The sequence below is a fragment of the Chiloscyllium punctatum genome, chromosome 10 (genome assembly GCF_047496795.1).
Source record: "Chiloscyllium punctatum isolate Juve2018m chromosome 10, sChiPun1.3, whole genome shotgun sequence".
NCBI lineage: Eukaryota > Metazoa > Chordata > Chondrichthyes > Orectolobiformes > Hemiscylliidae > Chiloscyllium > Chiloscyllium punctatum.
In genome coordinates this window covers 9,055,481-9,070,514 of record NC_092748.1, presented here as the reverse complement: position 1 = coordinate 9,070,514, position 15,034 = coordinate 9,055,481, and the positions used below count along the sequence as shown (strand labels likewise).

At 45.0% G+C, this 15,034-nt stretch overlaps 1 long non-coding RNA gene across 1 annotated transcript in view; it reads right to left on the bottom strand.

Moving 5' to 3' along the window:
- LOC140481874 (uncharacterized) overlaps window positions 1–15,034 on the bottom strand; it is a 198,348-nt gene that overhangs the window by 96,735 nt on the left and 86,579 nt on the right. Inside the window, exon 2 of the long non-coding RNA XR_011961628.1 lies at window positions 1,030–1,103. This is a non-coding gene — a long non-coding RNA (uncharacterized lncRNA). The remainder of the gene's footprint in view (window positions 1–1,029; window positions 1,104–15,034) is intronic.

Here is a 15,034-nt window from a genome sequence, read left to right as displayed (position 1 = left end):
ACCAGATATCCTCAATTAATCCAGTCCCATTTTCCAGCACTTGGCCCATATCTCTCCAAACCCTTCCTATTTATATACCCATCCAGATGCCTCTTAAATGTTGCAATTGTACCAGCTTCCACCACTTCCTCTGGCAGCTCATTCCATACACGTACCACCCTCTGCGTGAAAAAGTTATCCCTTAGGTCATTCTTTGCTGTACATCCTCCCTCTTCAGTTTCACCTCATCCATAAACTTGCCCAATTATACTTCTACCAGTATTTTATCAGTTTTCCCTTCCACAGTAAAAGGTACTTTGTGGGTGTTGTACACTTGCACTATGCCTCTAAGCATGTATCACCTTTTTAAGTTAAAAATCATACAATACCAGGTTATGGGTTTATTTGGAAGCACTAGCTTTCGGAGCGCTGCTCCTTCTTCAGGTTGCTAGGCTGCGCTCCGAAAGCTAGTGCTTCCAAATAAACCTGTTGGACTATAAGCTGGTGTTGTGTGATTTTTGTTTAAACTTCGTACACCCCAGTCCAACACTGACACCTCCAAATCATGGTCACCTTGTAAAGGCTGTGTTGGATAGATTATTGATGGAGAAGGAAGCCAAAGGGATCTTGGGTAGAGACCATAATCAGATCAGCCTCAATCTTATCAAGTGGCAGAGGAGTCTCGAAGGACTGAAGGGTCTCCTCCTGCTTCTAAATTGTCCGCTTATATCTTGTTGCAAATAGGACTCACTTCATCTCTTACTACCTGCTCACTATGTACAGTACATGCCTGCAGAAGATCTTCAGGGCTCCCTTGTAAAGGAAAACACTTCTAAACTATCTGATCAGTCACGTGACAGGAGGTGGGGGAGGAGTTGGGGGCAACTGGAATTTGAACCCAGAGAGTCTGGGCTAGAGGAAGGCACTACCGCTGGCTTTCATGCTGACTGCAATTCTATTCTCATAATCTTTCTTTGCCCGTCTTATCTTCCTCTTCACTTCCTCGCTCTGTTTATTGTATTTGACTTGATTCTCGCTTGAATAACTCACTGGGCTTCATCATAGGCTGTCTTTTTCAGTTTCATCATGTTCTTTATCCTCCTCATCACCGCAGGAGCAGCTGCCTGAATAAACGATAATAGAGATAAAAAAAAGAAAGCAAAAGTTTGCATTAAGTTCAGCAATAGGATGGATACACAGACACCATGAATAGCAATAAATGTGCCTTGAACAGTTGAAACTGGGACGTGCTTTGCTTCAGAGGGTATGTATTATTCTAGAACTGACCCCACTTCAAACACACCTCTGAATAGCGATTGTGTTGTTACACCTGATTTAACAATTGTGATTGCAATTTAAATGATCGCTTCTTGTTAAATTCAAACTCTTTGCTTGAATAAATCTGAGCTATTAGTGGTGACCTGTCTCTTAGATTATAGACCCAATTCCAGTAAATACTCATCTGTCGAACATAGTAAGTTTGTTGTCTGAATAGCAGACATATGTGAGAGCTTTTACAATAGCTAATTAGACACTGAACAATAAGTATTGACATAGAATACAAATGTAAGGATGTTAGGCTATGTGACAGCCTTCTGAATCCCAAGGTGATGACTTGGGCCATAGTGATCAACTCTGAATTAACATGGTAGATTGGCTGAGGAGTGGCAGATGGAGTTTAATTGAGATAAATGCGAGGTGCTGCATTTTAGTAAGGCAAATCAGGGTAGGACTTATACACTTAATGGTAAGGTCTGGGGAGTGTTGCTGAACAAAGAGACCTTGGAGTGCAAGTGCACTGTTCCTAGAAAATGGAACCGCAGGTAGGTAGGATAGTGAAGAAGGCATTTGGTATGCTTTCCCTCATTGGTCAGTGCATTGAGTACAGGAGTTGGGAAGCTCATGTTGTGGCTGTACAGGACATTGGTGAGACCACTTCTGGAATACAGCATTCAGTTCTGGTCTCCCTGCTATAGGAAAGATGTGAATTTTGAAAGGGTTCTGAAAAGATTCACAAGGATGTTGCCAGGGTTGGAGGGTTTGAGCTGTAGGGAGAGGCTGAACAGGCTGGGGCTGTTTTCCTGGAGTGTTGGAGGCTTATAGAATTTTGTTAAACCATGAGGGACATGGATAGGGTGAATAGTCAAAGTCTTTTCCCCAGGGTAGGGGAGTCCAAAACTAGAAGGAATAGGTTTAAGATTGTCCTTAGTGAAGTGGGAGGGGGAGTTGAAATGTTTGGCCATGGGACAATGGGGTTGGTTGGTGTGGGTGTCCCAGAGATGTTCTCTGAAATGCTCTGTAAGTAGGCGTCCTGTCTCCTCAATGTAGAGGAGACCGCATCGGAAGCAACAGATACAGTAAATAACATGTGGGGAAGTGCAGGTGAAACTCTGATGGATGTGGAAGGCTCCTTTGGGGCCTTGGATGGAGGTGAGAGGGGTGGTGTGGGCGTAGGTTTTGCAATTCCTGTGGAGGCAGGGGAAGGTGCCAGGAAGGGGAGGGTGGGTTGTTGGGAGGTGTGGACCTAACAAGGGAGTCGCGGAGGGAATGGTCTTTATGGAAAACGGAAATGGGTGGGGAGAGAAATATATCCCTGGTGGTGGGGTCCATTTGTAAATGTTGGAAATGGCGGGGGATAATGCGATGTATCTGGAGGTTGGTGGGGTGGAAGGTGAGGACCGGGGGGGGTGGGGGGGGGGGGGGGGCTCTATTCTTGTTGTGGTTGAAGAGGTGGGATGTGAGGGCGGAGGTGTGGGAAGTGGAGGAGATTTGCTGGAGGGCATTGTCAAGCACATGGGAGGGAAAATTGCAGTCTTTGAAGAAGGAGGCCATCTGGGATGTTCTGTGGTGGAACTGGTCCTCCTGGGAGCAGATGGGGTGGAGGAATTGGGAATAAGAGATAGTGTTTTTACAGGAGGCAGGGTTGGAGGACGTGTAATCTAGGTAGCTATGGGAGTCGGTGGATTTGTAGTAGATGTCCGGGTTGATTTGGTCACCGTTGATGGAGATGGAGAGGTCCAGTAAGGGGATGGAGGTGTCAGAGATGGTCCAGGTGAACTTAAAGTCGGGGGGAGAATGTGTTCGTGAAGTTGATGAACTGTCCAACCTCCTCATGGGAACATGAGGTGGTGCTGATACAGTCATCAATGTAGCGGAGGAATCGTGCTGGTATAACTGCGGAAGATGGACTGTTCCACATAACCGACAAAGAGACAAGCATAGCTGGGGCCCATGCAGGTGCCCATGGCTACCCCTTTTGTCTGGAGGAAATGGGAGGATTCAAAGGTGGAACTATTGAGGTTGATGATCAGTTCAGCCAAACGAATGAGAATGTCAGTGGAAGGGTACTGGTGGGAATGTCGGGAGAGGAAGAAATGGAGGGCTCAGAGGCCCTGGTCATGGCGAATGGAGGTGGAAAGGGATTGAATGTCCATGGCGAAGATGAGGTGTCGGAGGCCCGGGAAACGAAAGTCTGGGAAGAGGTGGAAGGTGTGGGTGGTGTCCTGAACGTATGTGGGGAGTTCCTGGACAAGGGGGGAATGGAACAGTATCAACGTATGAGGAGATGAGTTCAGTGGGGCAGGAGCAGGCTGAGACAATGGGTAAGCCGGGGCAGTCGAGTTTGTGAATCTTGGGTAGGAGGTAGAAGCAGGCTGTGTGGGGTTCTCGGACTTTGAGGTTCGAAGTTGTGGGTGGGATTTAGATGGATATGGGCCAAATGCTGGCAAATGGGACTAGATTAAGTTAGGATATCTGGTTGGCATGGATGAGTTGGACCGAAGGGTTTGTTTCTGTGCTGTACAGCTCTGTGACTATTTGACTCTAAGTATTGTTCAGGAGTTCCCCTCAAACATGGGCGTCTCTAGCAGAGGAAGACAGCGGACTGAAGAGGCACATGACTTGATGGCCTTTTTTCCGTTGTGTCCTCTTCTCAGTCAACAGATCATTTTAATTCACTTTGGTACTTCCAATGCTGTTTCAAATAGTTACCCTCCAGAGGTCACCATGTGCCAGTCATCATGGCAATGCCCACCGTCTCTGCATTTTGCTTGTGGTGCCCTTCAGCAGAGATATAGATACCAAGGAGGCCAGGACACAGTGGCCAGTTCACTGCGTATATGGCCATCACCTGTTCAATGAATGTGGCCAAACCAGTGAAGATGTTATTGCCTGAGCAAAAAGTTACACTAAATCATGAAAAATCACTGGATAGTTTTCAGCTGGAGTATGGTGTCCATCTGTCTTTGAGAGTATAGAAAGGATACCAAGGTCTTGGACTAGGTACAGAGGAGAGTTATTAGAATGGTACCAGGGATTTTTATCCTGAGAAGCTGAGATTGTCCCCCCTCAGAGGGAGAATATTAAACAGAGAGATAATAGAAGCGCTATAAATCATGAGTGGTTTGAACAATTCAGCGGAGAAACTGTTTCTAATAGCCGAAAGATCATTAGCCGGAGAACGCAGATTTGAGGCAAATTGCAAAAGAAAAACCACAGGAGAGCTGAGGAAATATGTTTCATGCAGTGAATTGTTACAGTGTGGAATTCAGTGCTTGAAAGGATGGTGGAAGCTAATCCAATAGCAGATTTCAGTTGGGAGCTGAATACAGACATGGAGAAAGGAAAACTGCAGGACAATGAGGGAAGACCAGGGGATGTGGGACTGATTGGAGAGATCTCTTGGAGTGATGGTAGAGGCATAAAGCCCAAATGGTATTCTCATGCATGGTAAGATTCGTTGATTGATTTATCCTTTTGTCTATCTTGTAATTGGATGTACGGTCTTAGGTTCATTTTTTGTGATTTAATTTCTAGGACCACGGCATTGTCAGGAAAAAAATTAAATAAATCCATCAGTCTGAGACATGATTGTTTTTGTGTTCAATTGAACAGTTTCCAGAAGGAGTTGTGGCAGCACAAATCCTTCATTCATCTGACAATTTGAGAGAACTGGAGGTCTTTATAAAGGCTGACAGAAGCCATGAAAAGGAAAGTTAACTGTACTTATTACAAATTAACTTGCAAAAGTGTCTGTCACCAGACTGATGCTGTCATTAGCGAAGAGACTAATTGAATTTCCTCCCTCATTATTGTCCATTAAGCACCCCGTCAGTCCACATAATCTTCACAGCGATTGGTCAATCAGGCTTTCCAAAAAGGACACTGACGTGCTAAAAAGATTATCATGCTTGCTTGCTCCTTCTCATTCTTGCTTAATTTCTTCTCTTGTCAATCAAGGTGAGGTTGGGTGGGGAGAAAAATGTCTGCTTCACAGAGCAACTAAAGCAGAAAACAACATGCTATGACAATAGCTCACACTGAGAGTTAATGTGTGTTCAAATTAGCTGGTTTGCACATGAGGTATTGAAGATAACTAAACATTAACAAAATACCAGCTGTGGCTCTGTGAGTACCAGACTTGCTCTGGAGTCAGAATTGTGAGTCCAAGTTCCAATTAAGCACAAAAAATTAAGTCTAACTCGATAACTGTCAGTCTTTGAGATCAGTGGTAAAGCTAAGATGCTGTACACTGTTTCAGTGAAGGGAGTTGGTAAAATGTATATCCTTCACCTCACATCATTTAATAATGGTCATAATTAACATTGCTGCTTTTGAGACCTTGTTGTGCACAAGCCATGTTTCCTAAATATACAAGTAACTACATTTGCAAAAGGAGTTCATTGTTGCAACATCCAGAACATGCAGAGTATGATGCATAAATGCAACTCACTTTCAATTTGTCTCCAAGACAATGTTAGATGAACTAAATATTCAACAAAGCAATGTGAAAGTGACCAGATAATCACTCTCCTAGTTTGCTGGTTCTGTTTTTCACTCCATAGAGCTGCTGAACTCTGGTGAGGTGCTCACTGCATTGCGTTAAGGAGAATTTATGCGCGTCAGTCAGGTAATTTACTGGGGAATCATCATTTTTCAACCAAGCACTCTACTTTATTAAAGTACTTTCATTTAGACCAGAATCGACTGTTCTGAGGCCTGCTTTTGAACTTACACTGTCATCAAAACAATTCCCAGGAAATTATTTCAAGGACATGCAGGGGAATTGTCTCTGTGGTGTCCTGGTCAATATTTATTCCTCAACCAACATCAATTAAATAAATTATCAGGTCTTTATCACATTGCTGCCTGTGGGGGCCGGCTGTGTGCAAATTGGCTGTCACGTTTCCTGTATGGCAACGGGGAGAAAACTTCAGAAGCATTTCTCTATCTTTTTCATGGGATGTGTTGCTGATAATGCCAACACTTATTGGCTATTCTTAACTACCCTTGTACTGAATGGACACTTCAGAGGGCAGTTCAGAGTAAACCACATTGGGGTGGGTCTGGAGTAACATGTGGGCTGGATCAGGTAAGGGTGACAAATTTCCTTCTCTACATTCCATTAGTGAACCAGATGGCTTTTTACGACAAGTTTTGTAGTCACCAAGTCCAAAGATGTGCAGGTTAGGTGCAGTGGCCTTGGGAAATGCAGGGTTACGGGGATACGGTAGAGGGCATGAATTCTGGGTGGGATGCTCCTGAGATCAGATCCTCAGCGTGGACTCGATGGGCCGAATGGCCTGCTTCCACACTGTGGGGCATTCTTTAATTAGCCATACTAACTTTCAATTCCAGATCCTTATGAATTGAATTTAAATTCCACCAGTCACCCAGGTGGGATTTTACCCATACCCCATAACCTGACCTTTGGATAACTAATCCAGCTACATTACTGCTGCCTGTAAAATATCTGGTGATGCTCTTTGGTTGTGCAAGTCATCATTTAAATGCAAGTCTTTCTTTTCATTTTTCTCTTTCATATTATTCCAAGTGCTGGTTGCAAGCAGTCTGGCTGCATCGTGTGGCGTCAAATGAAAACCCTCAGCACTGAGTTAAGTGCCTTAGCTTCACTATGTTCTTTTTAAATCAATAGAAGTACAAGAAAGTAGCCCAGCAAAGACTGATATTAATGGGGAAGTATGATGAGGCATTCTGTTTGTAACCCACATGCACTAACCATTCATTTTAATTGGATAAAGGACTGTTTTGAAGTTGCGGACAGAGAAATGTCCTCTAAAGGAAGCAATCATTGGTGCACTGACTGCAATTTCCCATGGGAGGTGGAGTGTGGCTTACTGTTTAGAGTGCAAAATGGGAGGTTTACAAATGGACCACACATTCATACCCTGGCCTGATTCTCCCCAAACTTGAAGGAATCCGTTGTGACTTCAAATAGAGTGTACCTGGCCTGGTGGGGTTTGCTTTATGCCTAAGACCAGACGTTAGCTCGCATACAATTAGAGTTCGAATTAGAATTAGGTTTCATTGTCACGTATACTCAAGTGCAGGGGATGCAGGGGTACAGTGAAAAGTTTGCAATTCATTCCACCATCTTAGGTAGAAGGTACCCACGTACAAAATCTCAGGTAAAGAGTAGAAAAATAAAGAAATTAGTTAAAAATTCAACATTACAGTTGAGGCATGAATCATGCATGTTCTGATGAAGCATCTTTTTATCTTTGTTCATTCATGGGATGTAGACCTCACTGGCTATGCCAGCATTTAATTCCCATCCCTAATTGCGCAGAGGGCAGTTAAGAGTCAACCACATTGCCATGGGTTTGTAGTCACATGTCGGCCAGAATGGGTAAGGATGGCAGCTTCCTTCCTTAAAAGACATTAGTGAACAGATGGGGTTTTTTTTGACAATCGACAATGGATTCATGATCATCAATAGACTCTTAATTCAAAATCTGCAGTGTGGCTAGAGATGTACATTGCTGCTTTCAGCATAGGCTTCAAGGCTGCAGTATTCCTCTGACCTCCCGTACAGACTCCTCCATCAACAAACAAGCAACAGACTTGCTCGTGTTTACAGTGGTGATTGATTGCCACAGGAGGAAATGGGAACATGTTCGCTTCCAAGGATCCAAACTCAAGGTGACATGATAGGCACCAGATGAAATGTCAGAGATTTGAGATTCTGGGTGAGAGCGGGAGAAACCTGATTGAATAGAGGATATATCAGTATCTTTGACTTCTTTGTCTCAGCTGGTCCCAGGGGATGGAGGAAGATGTACTTCCAGTTCGGTTTTGTGGATTCTGAGATAGCTGATAAGCCCGATGCGCCATCTATAAGGGATGGGATCAAAATTAACAATCAAAGCAGATAGCATGCCAACATTTAACAATATGGTCCAAAGGCAGAGGGGATGAAACAGAACAGGACAGGACACAAACAATCCGAGATCACAGGGACTTTGACTGCATACTAACCAACTGTGACTGGCTGAGATTCCACCTGTAACTAATAATAATCCTGTAAAATACTGTTTGATTCCCTAATGACTGACAGTCATACAATAACAGCCTGAAAGTTGATGTAACTGGATGTAAGACTTGTCAGGCTCCAGCTGCTACGTGCTATGTCTGTGGTCTCGCTCTCTTCAAAGCAGTAGAGGCAGCTGTTTCTGTCCTTGTCAGGAATTCTGAGGTCAAAGTGTGCCATCGGATCTTCTCTCCAGAAAGAGAATGACATCATCCCTTAACATCCCATAATACTTTGTTGTTGCAGACTTGAAGCTGAACTCTCTGTCCTGTGAATTACAATGTGCACTTAAATGAAATTAAGGAACGAGGCAGTAACAAGCTCTGGGAAGCACCAATTATCTAAGTGGACCAATAAAATATCTCTGGTATGTAGCTGTCCAAGGCTAGCTTTCAAGATTTGATTTATTCTTGCAAATTGTATGTGCGTGTTGCCAGGGGAAGGGATGTCATGTGACAAGAAGGATCAATGTCAAGTTCTTTAATTATTAGAGGCCAATCTATTCACTGGTTTATTGACGGCGTGTTGAACATATCGGTAACACCCACACATTTGTTATTCATCAACTGACGAACAGTTCCAAGTTTTCAGAATTTAATTTTTACAGCTCTTTTTGTTGTTCTTCCAGTAAAGCATGCAGGTATATTCTGGACCCACTCAGCCCCTCGAGGAGGTTCTTAGTCGATGTTTTAACTCCATTTCCCAGCCTTGCCTGCCTATCACCTAATTCCCTCGCCTAAGACAAATCTTGTCATTGTCAGTTTGACATGTCCAGTAGCCCTGCACCCCACTCCAAGGCTCAGCGTCTTTAGGGAGAGTTTTAGATTACCATTCCCCTCTCCTTTCTTACACGCCCCTGGAATGACCTCATTCTAATTTTAAAGCTCTGGCCCCTCTTTTGTTCTTGACCAGCTCCCCGCCAGAATAAATAGGTTCTATCTATCTATCCCATTGAATCCTTTAATTAACTTAAACCCCACAAGAGTAGATTAATCAGAAGCTCATTTTAAGTCAAAAATAGAAACAGCTAGATTGTGGTTTGTGTTGCCATGAGGCTTGTAGCTGGAGATTATATTCTGTACATTTGAGGACTGGAGATCCATTTCTCTGCTGGTAGTTTATGGCCTGTAGTGACTTTCCCTTACCTAAGATTGACTGCATTCTGATCCTCAGTAGATTTTGCAAACTCTTTTATTTTATACTGAGCTGCATAATACTACTCTCTGTAAGTACATCAGGCCACACCATCTTATCCTCACAGTCTTGCACATGGTGGTTGATATCACAATTACATTATGAAATAGATCACCTTCCCATTCTCCTGTCCATTCTCTTTATGGTACAGATTGAGCAGCGACTAGGTCTGGAAAGGAGACTGGATATGTTAGCACTGACAGACACAAAATCCCTTTCCCTCACTAGCTCTTGCCTGGAGTTCTGGGCCTTGACTCTTACTGGGACTGGATTCCCAAGCCAGAGAGCAGACAGGAGTGTTGGTTCGGGACAACCAGCACTTGGGAGTTTATTTCCATTAGTTATAGCACAATAGCTCAGTGGTTAGCACTGCTGCCTCATAGCACCAGGTACCCAGGTTCGATCCCAGCCTTGGGTGACCGTCTGTGTGGAGTTTGCACATTCTCCCTGTGTCTGTGTGGGTTTCCTCTGGGTGCTCCGGTTTCCTCCCACAGTCCAAAGATGTGCAGGTCAGGTGAACTGGCCATATTAAATCGTCCATAGTATTCAGGGATGTGTAGGTTAGGTGAAATTAGTCAGGGGAAATGTACGGTAATAGGGTAGGGGAATGTGGTGGGTTCGGAGGGTTGGTGTGGACTTGTAGGGCCTAATGGCCTGTTTTCACACTGTATGAATACTATAAGTATTAAGTGTGGAAGCCTGACTGAGAGGGGTGACTCCCTGTTGGGAAAGAAAGCTTCCAGAAGAAGCTGCAGCCAAGGGACAGGACCACTTGGCTCCTGACCTCATTCCAGTTTTGGTCCTAACATAGACAAAGAGCTGAATTCCAGAGGTGAGCTGCAAGTGACTGCACCCTACATCATGACAGCAGTAGTCCGAAGACTAGTCAGTGGGAAGCATGGGGAAAACTGTCCTTTGGTTCAAGTTATACCTGGATAAAGGAGATGATTGTGGTTTTTGGAGCTCAGTCATCTCAGCCAGAGTTCCTTAACATAGTGTCCTCAATCAAACCATCTTCATTTGCTTCATGATTGTCCTTCCCTCCATCTAAAGTTGGAAGTGGACATGTTTGTTGATTGACGGTGTCCACTACTGTTCACAATACCACAGATAATTAAGTAGCCCATGCCCGTATGGCACCTGAACATTTGCATTTACAGATTCTTCCCATTTTGTTCAAAAAAATACACAATTTGTAGGCGGGAAGAAAGTGAGGACTGCAGATGCTGGAGATCAGAGTCGAGAGGGTGGTGCTGGAAAAGCACAGCAGGTCAGGCAGCATCCGAGGAGCAGGAGAGTCAACGTTACGGGCATAAGGCCTTCATCAGGAATGAATGTTTCATTCTTAATGAAGGGTTTCTGTCCAAAATGTCAATTCTGCTGCTCCTCAGATGCTGCCTGACCTGCTGTGCTTTTCCAGCACCACCCTCTCGACAATTTGTGGACAATCAGTCAATGTGGCATTGTGTAAACTTCTGCTTTGGAAATAAAACCAGTCTGACCATCAAAACCTGGAAAAAAACTTAGTTGCGGGCTTAAAACGTGGCAAATGATATTTGCTCTACACAACCATCAAGTAGTAAGCATCTCCAACAAGAGAGAATCCAACCATTGCCCTTGGCATTCAATACCATTTCTGCACCTCCCACTATCTACATCCTAGGGGTTACCATTGATTAGGTACTGAACTAGATTAGCCACATAAGGGCAGGAGAGGCGTTATGAATTCTGTAGTGAATAATTCTCTTATTGACTCTCCAAAGTCTCTGAACCATCTATAAGTCACAAGTGACCAGGGCTAGAGGGATAGATTGAGTGGGTGGTTGGAGAGGGTAAGGACGGTTGATGATAACGATGAGGTTTGGTTAAGAACATGGGGTGTGGTTAGTAATCTGGGGGTGGGGGAGGGTGTTGTCCCAGGATATTGGTGGTTAGGATCACAAAGACTTTAAATCAGAGAGAGGTCCATTTGATCACAGGAAGAACAGTTCCTGCTCTGTTTTACAGGGTGACCTGAATGACTGGAAAATAGCTATGAAGTAGGTGATCTCCTTAAAGTGTTTAAATGAGCCAGCCACCCCTCAGGAACCTGACACACCCTCTGTCCCACAGTTGGGCAGCTTCAAGGCTGTTTGAGTTTGTCTCTGAAATTTGGCATCTTATCCAACACAAACCCATCAGTCCCGGGGATTAAAATGAGGGGTGTCCTTACAGAGGTTTATAAAGTCATGAGGAGCATGAATAGGGTGAATAGACAAGGACTTTTCCCCAGGGTAGGGGAGTCCAAAACTAGAGGGCATAGGCTTAAGGAGCGAGGGGAAAGATATAAAAGGGACCTGAGGGGCAACTTTTTCAAGCAGAGGGTGGTGAATGTATGGAATGAGCTGCCAGAGGATGTGGTGGAGGCTGGTACAATTGCAACATTTAAAAGGCATCTGGATGGTATATGAATAGGAAGGGTTTAGTGGGATATGGGCCGGGTGCTGGCAAATGGGACTAGATTAATTTAGGATATCTGCTCAGCATGGATGGGTTGAACTGAAGGGACTGTTTCCGTGTTGTACATCTCTATAACTCAAGATCTCAGATCCCTCATCAGGAACTAGGTTTAGCTGCAGGTTCCACAAATGAGAGAGCAATATTCTGACCTAAAACAAGCCTTGTATATCAACTCACATTCACCGGAAACAGGTTGGCTTCAAAATGACCTTGCCTGAAAGAAAAACTTGAACTTCCACTATCTTACACTAGCTTAGGACAACTCATGATCAATGCAATGTAATCACCTTTGTAATGTAGGGAATGTGATAATAAATTTGTGCTTAACAAGGACAATGATGTAACAATGACCAGATAACCTTTGCAGTGATGTTGATTGTGGAATAAATAATTTCCAAGGCACCAGCAAGAAATCCTTTACAGTTCTTCAAAAAGTGCCTAAGTTGAGTCTGTCTCACTCACTGTTGGAGACACAGAGCTGAACCTGACCAGAAATCAGTCAAGTGTCCCTTTCCCTGAGTTTCATGGAGGCTTTCTCTCTGGAAAGTCCAGTGTGTTTGTTCACAGTATTGTCCCAAATCACCTCATTAACCAAGTGCCACACTCCCTCTGATGCTCCTCAATTCTCCCACTTTTCACAGTCGGAAGTATCTCCCAGTGCCAGGATATCCCAAAAGCTCATTGCCCAATCGGTCAGTCAGTCCCAAACTGCCCTGCCTTTTGATGACAGAATGATGCAAAACAGGAACATGCTCTTCCCACAAGACGACCAGAGCAGGCCACCACACAGATGCTGCCAACCTGCTTGGAAGATGCCACTCAGGTCAGTGCGGGCTCGGCTGCCCGAGGAATGTCCAGCAATGAAGAAAGGAAGTCAGCCATCTCTCTGCTCCACAAGGATTAGTGTGACCATCTTCTCTCTGCTACCCTGCACTATTGCTGGTACCACACCCAGCTCCCACTGAGGCTCCTGCGACATCTTCCCTCCCTCACTCTCACCCCCTCCCCCCAACAACTCACATGCTGCCAACCCTGTGCAGCCTCAGTGCTGCTGACACACACAGAACACCCCATCGCCTTCGCCAGTGCCAACCGCTCTGCCTCACTCAGCCCCTCCCTTTCTCTAATTAAGGGAGAAATCAGCCCATGACTTGGGGGGGCAGTGGTGGTGAGGGGTTAGAAAGAGCCAGGATGGGTGGCGTGACTCCCCATTCCCTAAAAGGAGATGAACATGACTCTGACTATCCTAAGTGGCTGAATGACTGTGTCCGTGGACTGAGATGGGATACTGCCCTTGATCGATTGTGCTGAGAACCACCACCACCCCCTCTCCCCCACCAACCGTGGCTGAAGCCTGTCTGCCTGAACATGACTGAGGGCTCGTCCCCTTAAACTTTGTGACGTGGCCATTTTCTTGAAGCACCCGCACTGTGTTTTGCCACCTTCGCTGTTGGCACATGCTGCCAAGATTGAGATAGCGCAGTGCCATCCTGCAACATATCCACCCCCTTGACAGTCCGCTAAGGGCATGCAGGTCCTGGGCCTCCTCCATCGACAGTTCGTTGCTGATGAGTTTGACGATCTGCGGAGCATTGTACCTGCTCTAAACAGCAAGGCAGGAACAGCAGCACTGTGAGAGCGTTATCTCTAGCTGAGGGGGTGAAAGGCAAGGCAAAGCAGAGACACTGTGAGCATCCAAGTAGGCTTAAAGTCAATGTGAGCTAAGAGAGTGAGTAAGGAACACTGAGAGGTGGCCTGGTCCAATTCCATTGGATCAGCACAATGTCCTGGCAGCAAAATTGCAACGCGTGGTGCCAGTGCGCTCCAATGTGCAGAGTGCACTGGAAGCGAATCAGAAATGTGCCATGAGGGTGTGGTGAGGCTGGTATGTGGTGGATGTCATGGTTCATGCACCAGGTTGTAGATGGCCACTGTCCACAGGCCTTGCTCTGAGATGTTGGTACCAGGTGCACCAGATGGTGGAGGTTGGGAGCTGGAGGAGCGAGTGACAAGCTGGTGTCACCTGGCTCTGGCTTTCCACGTGCGCCAGTCAGTGGAAGAATGGGGAAGTGCGTAGTAATAAGTATTAATGAAGGCAGCAGTGAACAATAATTCCCTGTTAATAGGCCTCTTGTTGTTCACTGAGCGAGAGTCCTGTCACAACAACCAGGATGTGTTTGGAAAGCATGGCATGTTGGCCTCAGTGGACATCCAATCCGGGGCTTCCCTATATTTCACTCTGTAGCCCACATGGATTGGGGCCTGTAACCACAGGTCCTAGCCTCAGTAACATACTAACCATACAAGAAAGTTCACTCTTCAATGAAATGTGCTAGGATTCAATTGAAAAGCAGCCTTGCTCAGGATGGTTCACTGTGGGCAGCCAAATATGCTGAGTTGTGAAGAAATAAAATTCTTAGATGTCAACTTGGTAAAGATGGAAGGAAACATTGACTAATTATTTTTATCATTCATTCATGGGTTGTGGGTGTGGTTGGCCAGACCAGCATTTATTACCCAGAGGGCAGTTAAGAGTCAACCACATTTCTGTTGGTCTGGAGTCACATGTAGGCCAGACCAGGTGAGGATGGCGGCTGTTTCCTTCCCTAAAGGGCACGAGTGAACCATATGGGCTTTTTTCCTGACAATCGATTCATGGTCATCATTCGATTCTTAATTCTATTGAATTCAAATTCTGTCATGGTGGGATATGAACACAGGTCCCCAGAACATTACCTTGGTCTCTAGATTAACAATCCAGTGATAATACCATTCGGCCATCACCTCCGCTAATTATACCTATAGAAGGACCTTTAACCTCAGGATAGCCAGAAGACCTTTGCGGTAGTAAAAGCTAAAAGGCGTTTTGAAGTGCAATTATTGTATCGTGGAAAAAATGGCAGAAATTTGCGCAATGTCAGATTCCACAGCATCAATGTCACAACAACTAGATTACCCACTAATTTTACAACGCTTGAGATCCAAATATTGGGTAAGTGAGTCAGTGTGGTCTCTACTGTTCTCCTTCAAAAC